The 17,518-nt window shown below is 43.1% G+C and overlaps 1 protein-coding gene across 2 annotated transcripts in view; it reads right to left on the reverse strand.

Annotated features, from left to right (window-relative positions):
• b3gat1a (beta-1,3-glucuronyltransferase 1 (glucuronosyltransferase P) a) overlaps nucleotides 1-17,518 on the reverse strand; it is a 177,082-nt gene that overhangs the window by 84,012 nt on the left and 75,552 nt on the right. For both annotated transcript variants that reach the window (XM_063205614.1, XM_063205613.1), the window contains exon 3: nucleotides 10,281-10,628. The gene's annotated coding sequence lies outside the window, so the exon portion shown is untranslated. The remainder of the gene's footprint in view (nucleotides 1-10,280; nucleotides 10,629-17,518) is intronic.

Below are 17,518 nucleotides of genomic sequence, written 5' to 3' on the forward strand. Positions count from 1 at the left end.
AACTAACACGACAGTCGTTGGACTGATGCTGCACAAGGCTGATTTCTGATCAGTAGGCTTACACGAGATGACCACTGCGTGTCGCCTGCTGCCCCTATAGTCGCTTATTTATCGTGAAAGATCTGGCAACCCCGCACCAGCGATGCTGAGGAGCACTGTGTCACCTGCAGTTCCTTCACGAGAGACCGCATCCACTAACTGCCTGGACAGTCTAATTTGGACAATAAGGTATGGCAATTTAATGATTTGTTGGTTGTCTGAATGTGTTGGAAAACCTAATTTTGAAAACTTTATGCAAGTATTAGCAGCCAGGAAGAGCCAAAATACGAGATAGCTACACGAAACAACAACATGACTAAATGAGAGCAAGTTAGTGTTGTGGCAGCTGCAAACCAAGTTAGTAGCACAGCACAATCCTAACGTGCACGTCAGTTTATTTTTTTGTTGATAACAGGATAGTTAATATGAAACCGTTTGGATAGGGACATGGCATGGATAGCATTGGCCCATTGGCCACACATTGGAAAGGGTAGTCGGTTGTTATCTACAGTCAGGATCGGTAGGCAGACGTCAGTACCTAGCTCGAAACCTAGCATGTGAAATGAACTAGGCCTAATGCTAAGCTGGACTATGATTGTTGTGATGCCTTCTCTCAGTGAGAAGCTTCTCCTTTGCTTCTTCAATTGTCTTGACTTTTCTTGGAGTTTAAATCAAACTTAAATAAAGTCGGAGTAAGTCATAGTAAAGAGCACCTCTGCCTCTTTAGAGTAAGCAAGTTCACATCAGACAGTCACAGATGTGTTGCCTAAACCCACAGCGCTAGTCCACTTCAGAGCATGACTCCCCCCCAATAGCTAAATTTGCGGTACATATTTGACCTCAAATGTGTCAATATATCGCAATCCTTTTGTTCAAACGTAGCGAAAATAAATCGTCACGCACACAAAATCATGGTACAGATGTGAGTTTGTTCACCAACGAAATTCACGTCATGTAATTTCTTTGCTAAAACCCTGCAGCCACGGCTTTAGAATCAGCCACTGCTCACAGCTGTAATTGCCTTGCAGGCCGACGGCGCCTCAGACTTGAAATTCACGTCATGTAATTTCTTTGTTAAAACCATATGCCACTGCTTTGACATCTGACACTGTCAACATCAATAATATACCGGAAGTTTTTTTTTGTATTCTGACATTGTTGAATGAAGTCAAAGTTGTTACTCTAAGGGGAACCACAACCACGAACACAAAACTCATGAACACAACATGTGTACTCTGCCAATTCGACAATAATCCCTCTGATATTGTAGCCAGTTACTATGCTTAGAAGTGAGTTGATTGAATGATTAATTGGTTGCATTGATTTGATTACATTTCCTCCAGTGAGTGACATTAAGAAGAACAGAGCTGAATTTTGCATCAAAAGCATAGTTTTTATATACATACCATTATTTTTATTCCATTTTTTAATTTTATTTTTATTCTTATTTTTTATTTATTTTTGCTTCAACAAGGAATGCACAATTTCGTTGTGCTGGTCACAATGACAAATAAAAGATATTGTATTGTATAGACGAAACGATATTGAGAGCTTCTTTATCAAGAAAAAAAGAGTCAGAGTCAGCTACAGCCAGTACCAGCACCAGTGCAGATGCCCACACAAGCCAGCAGCCTAGGGATAGTGTTGATGAGCAGTCCACTACCCCAATACAAGATGGTAGGTTGTGCATGGAAAGTTTGAATTAGTTACATGTAGCCCTTTCATGCACACCGTTCAACCAGTGGAACACTGTTATTGTCATCAAAAAGGTTCTGTCATAGTGCCACACTACATAACACAGGGTCTTTAGTAATACACTATAGTAACTCTGGTAACGACAAAGGTATAACGCCATGCATTAAAGGGTTTAACAGCTGACAAATGTTGAGACAGAAGATGATGAACTAAAGATTTGTATTATATGTATATGTGCATGGACCTGTCTGTCTGTCTGTCTGTCTGTCTGTCATTTTAAACTATCCTTGTATTACCACAGTTGACCAGCCACATTTGGAGGAGGAGGAGACGGACTGTGAATCTGTGTTGTCTGGATCTCCACCTACTGAGCATGGTATGTCAGGTTCAGATGTCATTCATGAAGTTGGTGTCTACTCTCTCATACTTCAGTTATTTAAAAATGGCCAATTATGCATATTTATATGTGAATGCATAGCATTTAACCAGATTACACTGCACTTTCAATTAAAAGCCTGGCACATTAAAATAACTTAATGAGGATATGTGTGTGCATTTATCTTTAATTTCTGTGAATACGTACATAGAAAACAAAGACCTAAACATAGAACATTTCAATACTATATATATATATATATATATTTTATACTACTACAAAATATTGTATTTGAAGTTCACTGGTGCTTTTCTTTAAAATGCAGGAAATAGCATAGAATAAATGCAACATTTTCTGTGTGGGAGGACCCCCGTATGTGTATATAATTCCATGATTCCATGGCCACCTCAGACTATATTTGTGTGTCATCTTGGCCACCCTAGTAAAAATGTCCTGGATACGCCCCTGCTACTGCTTGATCATCGATATTAATTTCTTAATCAGATAACTAAACTATTGTTCCTTTTCAATGTGTACACAACACTTAATGTTATGAATACCTTCAACCGACCATTAAATTAATGCAAAAATATGTTCTGAGAAGTATTATAGTATTATAGAAGTATTACAAAAATGTCTTTAAAAGGTTAAATATGTTTGCCTATTCCATAAACCTCAGTGGCCCTCAAATGGTCTGAGTTTATTAAAGGGGTTGAATATGTTTGCTTATTGCTGACTGACAAACCTTAGTAGTTAGCCTCAGATGTGTCTACAGCAGCCTCCATATAATTATTAATATTTAATCACTCTCTAACGATTTGCTTTTTAACAAGCTTCTTATTTACAACACCTGCTTTTCACCAACACCTGGTAGAGGAAGCGTTCAGCAGTCCTGACAAGCGAAGAACGGGTTTAGCTCAGGGGCTAGCATTTTTATTTGTGTCCTCTCGGTAATTAGGCTATGTAAAACACGGACGACAACGGAAAGAACCATGCTGTTTGTGGTCGCAGTAATGTTCAAAGCTTTCAGCCAATGGCGGATCAATAGGATTTCAGATCTGAGGGCTGTTCAAAAGAACGCTCTGCCACAAAGAAAAAATGATGGCAGTGATGTTTAAAAAAAAAAACAAAAACAAAAAACAGATTCTGGCGCTCAATGCATTGCATATTGATGCACAAGTTGGCAGACGAAAAAATTACACATTTTCCACACAGAAAAAAAACGTGTTATGGCGCTGTGTTCATTTTTCTTATCAGCCTCAATGAAATTCTCCTCACTTCAGCAAACAAACCTCTTTTTAAACAATAATTGCTTTGTAATTACAGTGTAATAAAGCCTTTTTGAATCTGCGCTTGTAATCAGCTTTACAAGACGAACCCAACCAAAACTAATTCGGGCGGCAGCATTGTTAAAGCCTGTTTCCACAGAAACACTGGTGGGCTCTGAAACCACAAAACCCCCTGTTGAGATTGACTTTTTGTTAATTTAACAACGTTCAGGTGTTTGGTCTCTCTCTCTTTGCCTCTCCCCACCTCTCTTCACCTCTCCCTCTCTGTGTGTATTTGTGTATAGTGAGTGGGTGGGCTGTCCCTGCTATGCTTGGCGTTGACGTGTGTGTGTGTGTGTGTGTGTGTGTGTGTGTGTGTGTGTGTGTGTGTGTGTGTGTGCGTGTGTGTGCGTGTGTGTGTGTGTGTATGTGTGTGCGCGTGTGTGCCTGTGTGTGTGTGTGTGTGTGTGTGTGTGTGCGTGTGTGTGTGCGTGCGTGTGTGCATGTGTGTCTCCGTACATGCCTGTGTGCACGCATGTGTGTGGTTTGAATGTTAAGTGTGTATAGTATGTAAGTGTGTGTCTGTTTGTGTGTGTTGGGGAGGAGGGGGTGTGTGTGTGTGCTTGGACTGGTGTCAAGGGCAGAGCAGCCAGAGGCTTAGATTGAGCTTAATTAATATGCTGGTGAGCTAACAACTGGAGACTTGACTGGAGCTGCCTCCATTCTCCACCATTCTCACCCTTGCTGCCCCTCCTCAGCTCACCCTCCTCCACCTCTCTCACCTTTTCTCTTCGCCTTTCACCCAGACTCATTGGTCAGGAACGCTTCCAGTCTCTCGTTCCATCTCTCTCTCTCTCTCTCTCTTTCTCTCTTTGCTCTCTGCGATTCTTTGTCTTCCCTCTGGTTTCTCTTTTCTTTTCATGTCTTCTTTTTCACTCTCTTTGCTTTGATGAAGCACAGAAAAAAATATCAGTGTTAGTATAATATCAACTCTAAAGAGTTGAAGTTTACTCCAGTTCAGGTAACTTCGATAAATATAGAGATCTGTACACAGTAAAAAAGCAGTGCTAATTAAACTCTTGGAGAGTATATCTAACGTCTTATACAGTGCATTTAGTTCCAAAGTACAGTACTCTCTGAGTGTTAAATTAGCATTGCATTGTTTGCTGTGTAGTCAAAATTACACTGGACACCAGCAAAATTTTACTCTGACTTTTGACTCCATGTCAGAGTAATTTGACTCCCCACAGTGCTGTAAATACTCATAGGTTTATGTAAGTTTACTGAGAAGCATTGTGAGTACAGAATGGTAGGCCTGCCTTCCAAAGTGGCATTTGGTGGCAGAAATGCAGCAACACATAATGCCAAAAAATCTGCACCTAAGCTGTCAATATTTTATTCGTCCATTATAAATTCAGCTGCCAGTATGTTGGCAGCAGATGTCGTCTAGCTAGGTCATCTAAAACAAAGTTTTCCTGCGCTGCCACCTTGATGACTGCTTAGATATCTGACATTGAAGGCAGCAAGGCAGGGCGGCAGGTGGCTGGCCTCCCATTTGGGACACTCGCACAAACTGTCTCCTCTTTCACCCTCCGTCTGTCGCTTTTAATTTTGCATCACAACCCTCTCCCCTCTAGCCTCTCCTTCCTCCCTCTCTCATTCTTTCCTTCCTCCCTCTCTCGTTCTTTCCTCCCTCCCTCTCTCGTTCCTTTGCTATATTCAGTCCTTCTCCTCCTCCAGCATCTCTCCATACTTCTTCCTCTTACTTTCCTCTTCTAAAATAGCCCTCCACATTGACCTGCCCGCAGGGTCAATTACATAGTTAGGTCGCCGCCACGCGTCTGTGTGAGTTAGCTCAGTGTGCTAAAAGAAAGCCTTCCTCCTTCGCTCACTAAAACCTGGCCTGTCTGCTGCTCAGGTACCAGACATTATGAGGCTATGTGTGTGTGTGTGTGTATGTGGCACATCACTTCAGTGAGGGTATCAGAGTGTACCAGTGTGTGTGTGTGTGCATGTACATGCTCGGTGTGTGTGTGTGTGCGTGTGTGCGTACGTGTGCGTTTGCGTGTGCGTGCATATGCATGCTCGGTGTGTGTGTATGCTCGGTGTGTGTGTGTGTACGTGTGTGTGTGTGCGTTTGCGTGTGTATGCTCGGTGTGTGTGTGTGTGTACGTGTGTGTGCCTGTGTGCACGCGTACGTGTGTGTGCCTGCGTGCGTACATATGTGCCTGTGTGTGTGTGTGTGCGTGTGTGTGTGTGTGTGTGTGTGCGTGTGTGTGTGTGTGTGTGAGTACACATTTGTGTGTGTGTAGTGCCTGACAGGCCACTCCGGAGAGAGCCAGACTCATTTGAATGTGCCGGATCCCTTGTGAGTGTCTCATTTAGCCTTGCTCACAGATTGAGGAAGCTCTCAGCAGTCTCCCTGCCTCGCCTGCTGCACTGAGAGCACCATCTAATGGGGTGTGTGTGTGTGTGTGTGTGTGTGTGCGTGTGCGTGTGCGTGTGCGTGTGCGTGTGCGTGTGCGTGTGCGTGCTTGCGTGCATGTGAGTTTGTATGTGTGTGTGGTCTGGCATGCAAGTGTATGTGCACATTTTGAGCACAACCGTGTTGTGTGTGTGTGTGTGTGTGTTGTGTGTGTGTGCGTGTGAGCGAGAGTGTGTGTGTGTGTGGTGTGTGTTTGTGTCTATTTATGTGTGTCGATGTGTGTGTACACGGATGTTGTGGAGTGTTCACGCCTCTTTGTGCACCAGCATGTGTACGTATGGGTGTGTGTGCATGCACGCATCTGCATCTGTGCGCCACGTGACGCCTGCTTTTGTGTGTGTGTGTGTGTGTGTGTGTGTGTGTGTGTGTGTGTGTGTGTGTGTGTGTGTGTGTGTGTGTGTGTGTGTGTGTGTGTGTGTGTGTGTGTTTTCTCAGATTGATCTAAGAGACGGCCAATCAGGCTCCAGCGTCCCCTTAAGGAAATGAGTGTGGGATATATCGAGCGAGCGCCTGCTTGCTTGCATGGGCCTGGAATCAGGCCTACCGACAGGTAAGGGGACAAAGGGGAATGTTGTCCCGGGCCCAGGGAGATAGGGGGCCCAGAATTATTGGGTTCCCATTACATTGTATGTATTGGATAGGGGGCCCTTTCAGATGTCTTTGTCCTGGGCCCAGAAAAGAACCTGTCAGCGACCCTGCCTGGAATTATACGAGCCTTCTATTGGCATTTCCTGTTAGCTTGGCAACAGCGGGAGCCCGTGTTCGCACAGCTGAGCACAAGCCGCCGCCGCCGCCACCGCTGCTGCTGCTCGCTCTGCTTGCTTGCCTCATCGCCATGGAAATGGGATATTACCACATCAACAACTTTTTTGTGTGCTGAAGGCCCCATTAAGGCACTGAAGGTGATTTCCATATTATGGGATGGGATAGATGGTGCAATGTGTGTGTGTGCGTGTGTTTGAGTGTGTGTGTGTGTGTGTGTGTGTGTGTGTGTGTGTGTGTGTGTGTGTGTGTGTGTGTGTGTGTGTGTGTGTGTGTGTGTGTGCGCGTGTGCGTGTGTGTGTGTGTATATGTGTGTGTGTGTGTGTGTGTGTGTGTGTGTGTGTGTGTGTGTGTGTGTGTGTGTGTGTGTGCGTCTGTGTGTGTGGGTGTGTGTGTGTGTGAGTGTGTGTGTGTGTTTGTGTGTGTGTGTGTGTGTGTGTATGTGTTTGTGTACTCTATGTACATGTGTGCGTCTGTGTGTGTGTGTATATGTAAATGTGTGTGTGGGTTTTTTTTTTTTTTTACCAGGCAGGGGTTGTTATGCTGGTTGATGTGCCTGGAATACTGAGGACTATTGCATACGCTCAGCTAAACAACACTAGGAAGAGGTTGTTATGGTGCGTGATGTGCCCAGAATGCAGATAACGTTGTGCGCTGTAAGCTAAATAGCACCATTATAACCTTTCTGCTAAAGTCGGAAGAGTTTTAGTATGCTAAGGAACAGCACACACCACTCATTGCATATAGCCATGAACTACTCATAACTCTGCACCTACCATACCCATGAACAGAGAGTAGTCTTCATACAAATATCCATTTTCCAACTCCATACCCTGGGGTAACACATGCTTAAATAGCATGCATGCTCGCACGCACGCTTGCACGCACGCTCGCACGCACGCACGCACACACGCACGCACGCACGCACGCACGCACGCACGCACGCACGCACGCACATTATTCCAGGCCTGAAACCAAACCATCGCTCAGACAAATACACACGGAGCTGGACGGTGGACAGCAGCGATACATTCACCCCTTCAGTGCCCCCCGCAGTGCAATAACACGAGGCCAGCCCCTCAGGCATCTACTCTGGATGGTAGATGTCTCCTAATGTTATTGCCTCCAACAATATTCTCTCTCTCTCTCTCTCTCTCTCTCTCTCTCTCTCTCTCTCTCTCTCTCTCTCTCTCTCTCTCGCTCTCTTCTCTCTCTCTCTCTCTCTCTCTTTCTCTACTTCTCTCTCATGGTAAATCCAATGGGAGATACAGAGGCAGAAGAGGAGAAAAGGGTGGGGAGAGAAAATAATACATAAGAGAGAATGCAGAGAGGGAAAAGGTGGCAAAAGGTGGGAGATGGAACACATAGAGTAGAGAAAAACAGAGGAGAGGAACGGTGGGAGGGGAGAGTCGAGGGCAGAATGGGATAAGTCACAAGAATAGGTAGAATAGGTCAAAGAAGAGGACCAGAGAGGAGAAAAATGGGTGGAGAAAATAAGCTAGTGGAGAGAAAAGAAGGGCATGCAAGCAGATTAAAATAGAACTAAGACAAGTCCTCTTGGTGCCATGGAGGAAGATCTTGACCCAAGAATAACAAGGTCTATCTGACACGCATGTGCTTTTGCACAAAGTAATGAAGCATACCACGAATACGATCCCATAAGAAATACCATGATTTTGTGCAGAATAATACCCTGTGTTACACTGAAGTCCTATAACAATAATGTTTTTAAAATTGCCATTATTTCATTCTGAATTCCTCTCAAAGGTCACATACTGTAGAACTGCACTGCTAAAATCCGCTAGCATAGCAAGCGTGTGCTTAATTATTAGTACTTCATCATTTGTTATAAGTAAAATCACTCATTGCATGATGTTCTGCATAATGCACGCGCAACTTAATGAAAATAGCAATGGTATTCAGCTTAATGAGAGTTGCCTATAGTATGTACAACTTCTTACTGTAACATCGGCTTAATTTCACATGCAGAGCTGAGCTTTAATAAAAAGGAGTTAGAAGCTGAAGCTTTACCAGTAGGGAGGTAGGGCAGGTGTGAGGGAGAAATAGGGCCCGGGCACTTTTGGCTTAAAGGGGCCCCTCATAATTACCAGCGCAGAACTGACTCAACGGTGGGCCCTGCACCCTCATGGGCCCCAATTTTCAGAAATGTAAAAAAGTATATACTGTATATAATATATATTTCTTTCTTATTTCTGAACATAGGGACCCACTAGGGTGCGGGGCAAAGGCCCGCTATGCCAGATGGCCAGTCCAGCCCTGGGGGGAGGTGGCTATGGGGGAGAACAGCCTGTATTTGCACCCTCATCCATGTCTGAAGTGGCCTTGAGCGAGGCCTCTAGCCCTGTAACGATGCCCCAGGGCACCTAATACCTAATTTGCTGCAAGCTACTCTGAATCTTTATGACCAGCCGCTAAATGAAAAGCTCTAAGCGGAGTGCAATTACAGCCCATGTAATTAATATCAGCATATACATGATAGACCGAGAGTTCAGATGGCAGACCCTCAGAGCAATGTTCAGAAATGTGCGTATGGTACTGTATATTAATAAAAACAATTTGCGAGTAGTCACTATTGACCTGTAATTAAACATCCTTAAACACAACATTAAAAAAAAACAATTTACTTAGAGATACGCCGATAATAACGTTTATCAAAACAATAATTTCTATGGTTCTGTGGTCCCAGCTGCATGCAACATTTTCTAATAGACTATTTGACTACAAATTCTTTGTTCTTTTTTAAATCAGGTGACGGTCACCTTCATTGGAGTTGATATTTTGATCCCACTTACTGTATTTAAGTTCTTCAAGCACAAGAGAAGAATTTATGAGAATTGTTGAATCGATTGATCTTGATCTACATGTTCTCTAGGAATGAATGAAACAACAGCAGCAATATGAAGCTTCGGAGGAGATGAGGCGATGGACTGGTCTACAGTAGTTATGAGTCAAGGATGACACACACACACACACACACACACACACACACACACACACACACACACACACACACACACACACACACACACACACACACACACACACACACACACACACACACACACACACACACACACACGTTCCACACTTACGTAATGGAGATGCATCGTGACGCCTGCTGTTTCAATCATCAAGTCTGCTTGTTATCTCCATGTTAGACATACAGTATCCATTGACCACGGCCACCTCTCAAGCTCTCTCTCAAGCTGGGCCAAGAACTGTTAAACCACCGTCACACAGACATAACATCAGACATATACTGTATCCACTTTCAGGAGAGATGGCTATCTGGACGTATATAATAGCCCTGCCGGTATACAGACCCCCATTACTTACATACTCACTTACTGCCCATTTTGCCTCTTGGCAAGTAGGGCAGCAACAAAGGTTCTCCACTCTGGTCTGTTCTGGGCTTTTATTCTGGATACTATCCCATGTGAGACCTCCATGACACCCGGTAAAACAAATACACTAATCTGCCTCCCTCTTACAACAGCCACACATTCCTCTGCAGGAAAACTGAAACCTTTTTGTTTGGCTGCACCAAACTGCAATCAGCAGATAATGGACAGCAGACCAAACCCTGGCACAGAAAGAGGCTGTGACAAGGAGGTAAAAGACTGAAGGTACTTACAGGCAAAAGTTATTTTCTCTCCTCTCCACCTCCTTCCCGTCGTCCTCCCTCCCTCCTTCCCAGAGTCAGCACGGAGAAGGAAATCAGATTTATCCTGCCGACTTATGCAGCAGCAAGTGGTGTGGTCCTGTGGTCCAAAAATCGTGAAGAAGGATCAGACCAATGGTGGAGGCTGAGGCTGAGGCTGGGGCTGGGACGGAGGCTGAGTGAGGCAGGAGGCAATATGTTCGTCTCTCTCCCCCCAGGTCCAATGTCCTGGTAGTGTGGTGGTTCTGGTCTGGATCCCGCTGGGCTGGCACTCGGGTCCCGTGGCGACGGGTCACGCAACCTTGGACTGTGGCGCAACTGCTGCGGAGACAAGGGTGACCGTCCGTCAGTAAGAATGGAGCAATTCTCATGGGCACACAATGGGATGCATTCACTGCTGGGAAACATGGGGTGGGTTAGGGGGGAGAGGAGAGGAGAGGAGAGGAGAGGAGAGGAGAGGAGAGGAGAGGAGAGGAGAGGAGAGGAGAGGAGGAGAGAAGAGAGGGTTGTTCGGGACAGTGGCGGTGGTGGCAGGGAGGGTGGTTGGACATTGTGAAGATAGAGATGTAGACATGTATCTCTCCATCTCTCTCTCTCTCTCTCTTTCTCTCTCTCTAACTCCCTCTCTTTCTGTGTGTTTGTGTGCGCGTGTGCATGATTGGGTGTCACTGTGCGTTGGTCTGTGTAGTATTGTTCAGCATGTGTGACTTTGAGTGTGTATGTACAGTATGTTAGAAGAATGACTGATGTGTCTGTATTGGGGGCTTGTACTGTAGACCTGTGGTGCATGTACGAGTGTACGTGTGGTTCGTATGTTTGCTTGCAGCTTTGCACAAGTTTTCAGGCCTTTCACTGACATTGCTATGGGTGGATTTGACTACACTTTTTAATGAAATAGAAGGAGTGCAATTTTTTTAAGCTGACACAGCCAAGCTTGCATATTATGCACCAATGCACGGATGCCTCCACCTCCACACACAGACACACAGACACACAGACACAGACACACACACACACACACACACACACACACACACACACACACACACACACACACACACACACACACACACACACACACACACACACACACACACACACACACACACACACACACACACACACGTAATTTGAAATGCCAACACAGGTGAGACTGACAGTGGCTACCAGATGGTAAACAAACCCGCTTGCTTGCTTGTTTGCTGATTTGCATGATCCAAAGAGCGGATCCTTCTTTTCTATCAGCTGACGCCAGCAGACAGCTGACAAGTGACTGAGCTGATTGAACTATCTCTGTGACTGGCCTACAAATCACTTCAGACACTTCCCGGGCCCGCGGTGCATTGGACAAATGAAATCCGATTGCACTCGAATCCCGTTTGACTCTATTCCTGTTTACATAGGGATACAGGGATATTCCGTTTGACTAAGCTTATCCCCAGTGTATTGGAAGGTGTAAGAGAGCCAGAGAACATACGCCGGGTGATCCTATGTACTTCCACCCAAAGTGTTTGGCTCCACACACAGTCTGGTGAAACCCTCCTAGCGTGGCCAATCAGCAAACAGTTGAGAGTGGTGCCGCAGATCTCACCCGTCCGTGAGTCCGTTACTGATTGGTTAAGGTAACACTTGTCACACTTTTGTCTTATTTATCTTAGTTATTTCTATGCTTTTGCAAGACTATATCGTAACAGTCATGCTAATAAAGCACAATTTGACTTTTAATTTAACTCCAATTAATTTAAATGGCAGAGTAAGCTCAGACCATTTCCCACCCTCTATGGAGACTGATTCCTCTTTGCTTTCACCAGACTGTTTGATGATGGAGTCAACTGTCAACTTTCGCCTAGGCTAAGAGAACATAGGGATTGTGAGAAAAATTGAAACATTGAAATTCACAATGTCATATCAGGATGTATATGTAGGTATTTTTATTGGGTTTATAATAACGATAGTGTTGTTGGTTTTATGAAATACACTTAACCCTATCGCGCCGGATGCATCATATATGTCTCATCAAATTCAAAGCCCTCTCCACGCTGACACAAAAAAAAAATCGATCTGAAAAACATCCTGCGTGTCATTTCCAAACGTCCTGCAGTACGCGGAAACCGCCACAAGAGAGCAGCGGTCGACAACAAGTTGACCACAGCTCGGCGAAAAACAGGAAAATGGGGTAGAAGCGGTTTCCCTGACCAACGCTGAGATTTCGTCAAATTGCATAAGGTTTGTGTACAAATTTCCGAAATATAACTCTACATCCTTTAATTTGAACACTTGCTTTGTGCAATTAAGCAAGGAAGAGTTTATATGTTTACACCGTGTTCCAGAGAGATCGTGCTAAAACTGATGAGACATATAAGCACCATCCGGCGGTGGCAGGAAGTCAGCCATCAATGCATTTGCTCCATAGGGAAACTTACAAAGCACACCACGACGATCGTTTAACAAAACACACAAGTTGTTTTACTTCAAGACAAAGATATTGCCTTAAGAAACAGGTTTTACTTGCAATTTTGAAAATGTAATGCAAAATGTTGAAATTATGATCTCGTAAAAAATGCATTGAAGTGAATGGAGAAATGGTCCAATTGTAGTAATGGACCCATATATTCAAATTACACATCAAAAATGAATAATGATCTATATTACACTCATAAATAGGTTGTTGAGCATTCGATCAGCTATGTTTTTACATAGATTTTAAAAAATTACCCAACCAGGCTGTGGGAAATGTAAAATATGGTCCTGCTAAAACAAGGATAGGCTTAAAAAAATGGCAGGATCTCACTACATATTTAAAGATAATCCTCAAATTAAATTGTCTGACAACTTTTTTAAATTAAAAAAAAGTTGTAAATGCATTAAAAGTCATTTTTCAATGGTCATGAAATTGGAATTTTCATTCATTAAAAGCCTGATGCATCATATATGATGCATTAAATATCTCAGCGACCTTAACAAAATTTTGATTTTTTTTTTTTACATTTCTTATAAGGGACCAATATTGAAGCAAATTCCAAAAAATTAGAATTTTCTCTCATTGCTTTCATGGTTCAGGTTTCACAGGGTTAAATTCAAACGTGATTAGTTGTCATTGTGAAAAATAAATTAAAGGCAAATAAATTAAATAAACAAAAACAAATAAACAAACTACTTTAGTCGCTGTGTTCTTTTAGGCACCATCCATAAATTTGAGTTCCCAATGTAAACAACACTACTAAAGTATATTACATTTTATTTTATTGTAATGCATGAAATACTGTATGTCTGTGGTAACAGGAAACTCTAAAATACTCTATAATCCACCTTAAACATAAAGCATCAAGGATGCCGGCATCTTGTCACCAGGCTAGGCAGACAGCCGCTTGAGGCCCCCAAGCCCCTGGATGGTGAATAAGAGCTCACACATTGCTACAGTACTGTCAAGTTTCTGTCAAATGTTCGCTCCTTTGACTTTTTTTTTTTGCTTGGGGCCTCAGCTGAACCTAGAGTTGCCTCTGGATGGTGGGGCAGGAAAAGACGAGCACCCAGACCCCTGTCCAGCTTTGGCCAGGCCCGGGACAAAGTAATCTGAAAGGGCCCCTCACTCAATACGTACAATGTAATGGGGACCCTATTCTGGGCCCCCTCCCTACCTGGGCCCGGGATAACTGACCCCTTTGTGCCTCCCTGCCGGCTTTACCATGGACCCTGTGCGATAGAGTAAGCTTCCAGACTAAACCTGAGAAGGAAGGAGGTGAGGTTGCTCAGTATTCTCTGTAGTATCTCCCACTGAGTCCTTGCACACTTTTTCTACTTTAAAAATAGAGCTCCAGACTCACACCGCTAAATCCTCAGGGACCGCCGTGTGAAGACATCAATTTAGAGGAAGGGGGAGGGGGGTTGAAAACACACACGCACACACGCACGCACGCACACACACACACACACACACACACACACACGCACATACACACATGCACTCACACGCATGCACACACACACACATACACACACATGCACACACACACATGCACACACACACATTCATGCGCGCACACACATCAAACCATGAACAAACATACATACTCACACCAACACCCCCACACACATATACACACCTGCACTTTTTCAAGGGCAAACACACACTTTTGCTTTCTAGTGTTCTCAAACTGGCACAAAAACATACATTCCAATACACAAACACACACACACACACACACACACGCACACACACACACACACATGCACGCACACACGCACGCGCACACGCACGCGCACACACACACACACACACACACACACACACACACACACACACACACACACACACACACACACACACACACACACACACACACACACACACACACCCGATAGACACAGCCCATAGAGATGCCGGCAAATGCTCTTGGCTCGTGGTGTTCTTCTGTACATTCCTTCACTTCTCCACTCTAGAAGCCAGTCTCTTCTGCTTCTTCATTATTGACGAGAGGCACTAGCATACGGACTCTTCCTGTTTCCCTCGAAAGCAACAGCCAGGCAGGCACTAGAGACCTATTCACCTTACAATAACACCTGCACCTTTCCATCCCTATCTCCATGGGCGGTTCTAGAAGGGGGGACAGGGTGGGCCACAGGGGGCCCCTGTAGAATTGCTCCAGGCCCCTGTTGGGGCCCCTTTACTGAAATATCTACATATAAAATACAAAATAGAAAATAGAATATTCTACAGTACCTGTTTTTTTTTCATTAAATGTGCCCCCTAAAAAACACATTGGGCCAACCTCAGCCCCCTGGCAATTTTGTCACTCTCTATCTCTACCCACTATCTACATCCGTGGTGTAAAAATCAAATTGACTGGGAGCCAATGTCAAAATCTGGAACGAAGTTGCAAGCCGAATTCAACATTTATTTAAAAAAAGATGGACATGTTGCCACATAGTGTTGTGTGGATCAAAAGAGTACAACCTATTGTACCTACTATATGTAGTGAGCGAGTTAACATTTTGGACATGAACACAGATAGAAACAATACATTCTTGTTAGTACTCTATTTTATGTTATAAATATACTGTAGACATAAACACGTTTTAGTGATGAGATACACATTATACACTATTCACATTCACCTTGTACATGTGTGCAGTATTCTATTCTATTCTATTCTATTCTATTCTATTCTATTCTATTCTATTCTATTCTATTCATTTTAACTGGGGAGGGATGGACACATCGATAAATAGACACCCAGTCAGGGACTGCTCTGAGTGGAGACTCTCTGCATTAACTGGCCATTATGCAGTGGCCAGTGGTGGAGGTCACGTTATCCGTTACTGGCTCGACGGCAATGCCGATACGCTGCCCTTCTGTGATGAATATAGATATCTTAGCAAAGTATCTGTGGAAGACAATGACTCTCTTATGCACTGATAGGATCATTATAGGGTTTTCCTAATGTGGTGACCTCACCTCAGTGTTACTGAACAAAGTGAACAGTTAAACAGGTTTTTCTTTCCACCTTTATCTACTTAATGTGATAGTCTTGGATGAAAGAACACCAAGCCAACATTTATTGTTGATATTCTCCAAGGACTGGCTGTACGCCATTGACCCCAAATTCACGTTTTTACCTTCACAAAAGAATCACAAAGCATTATTATATTATGTATTATATTATATTGTGTTACAGTATAAACTAAAGTCATATCAATCATATCATATATTCTGATACTATGCTGTTAGAATGATGTCCTAATGATATAAATTGTGTTAATACACTGGACTATATAGTCCGGGAGCCGTGGGGTTGAACCCAGATTTCTTTGATAAAGTTTTTTTTTTTGCTTTATCTGATAGATTTTAGGCAAGTCTTCAAGATTTCAGACGATGCCCGGTGATATCCCTTGAGCATTTCCAGATTTTGAGCCTTTATTGTCCCATAAATGCAAATTATGACAAAAAACTAAAGACACCTAATATTACTGTGAATAATGTTACAAAATGTACCAAATTGCTTATATTGCCTGAAAAACATTCACATTGGACTGCCTTAACACTGCCCTTATTGAAACAAACCCAATATGGGGTAATAATTAACCCTTTCATAACAGCAATCCCACAAATATGGCGAGACACTGTAGGTGAATATGGTATTTTTTTTAACTTGCAGATATCAATATGAAACTTTATCAGATGATTACTCCTATGAATTGGAGAAAAAAATGTATTACAAGTTTTCTATATTTTATGTTTAAATATGCTAATTAGGCTATTATCTAATTAAATATGCACTAATTTGCCTATATTTTGATGCAATGAATCTGACCACCTGAAAATGCCAGCTTCAAATTTCCTTTTTTATTTTGTTAATATCGTACATACAAGAATATTTACTGTGGTTAATAGTGGCTATCTCCTTTTGTTATCCAGGTACAGAGAAAATACTGCTAATAACCTTAAAAATGCGATTTTGGCCTATTTTGTCATTCATGACCTGATTTATATAACTAAATGCATAAAATCAAGAAATGCCTCAGTAAAAACATTCACAACATTGCTTAGAATAAGACTGTACATGACAACATCGCCGGTAGGTAGCCTACCACAAATAGCCAACATAAAAGAACCCCCCCATAAAAAAAAAAAAAAACAGAGTGTGGGCTGTTGGCTGTTCCAAAAGATGAGTAAAGAAATGACATCCAGTGTATCCAGACTGGTATTGAATGATCACTTAACCCCTTAAGGCGCGGCTTTATAAATTCATTGTTACCAGTATGGTAATGACCAAGTCGTGGTGCATTACTAAAGGGCTTGTGTTGTGTCATAGTATTGTATTGCTATGGTAGTTACATTTCAATGTCTATTACAGCGTGCCTCAGAAGGTACGGCGCGCATTAAGGGGCTACATCCATAAAGCCATCAAATAAGATCTGTACATGCATTTAAATTTACACAGAAAGACCTACACTGTAACATACAGTACCGCATGCTCAGAGAGAGAGAGAGAGAGAGAGAGAGAGAGTGTGTGTGTGAGTGATCGATCTAAACATAGGAAAACAGCTATACATTATATATACTGTTGAGTCAAAAAATTAAGTCAATCCAGTGTATCCTGACTGGTATTAAATGATCACTTAAAAGTCCATAAAGCCATCAAATAAGACATGTACATGCATTTAAATTCGCACAGAAAGACCTGTCTGCACCTATACAACATACAGAGTCC

Source organism: Engraulis encrasicolus, chromosome 8, assembly GCF_034702125.1.
Source record: "Engraulis encrasicolus isolate BLACKSEA-1 chromosome 8, IST_EnEncr_1.0, whole genome shotgun sequence".
Lineage (NCBI taxonomy): Eukaryota > Metazoa > Chordata > Actinopteri > Clupeiformes > Engraulidae > Engraulis > Engraulis encrasicolus.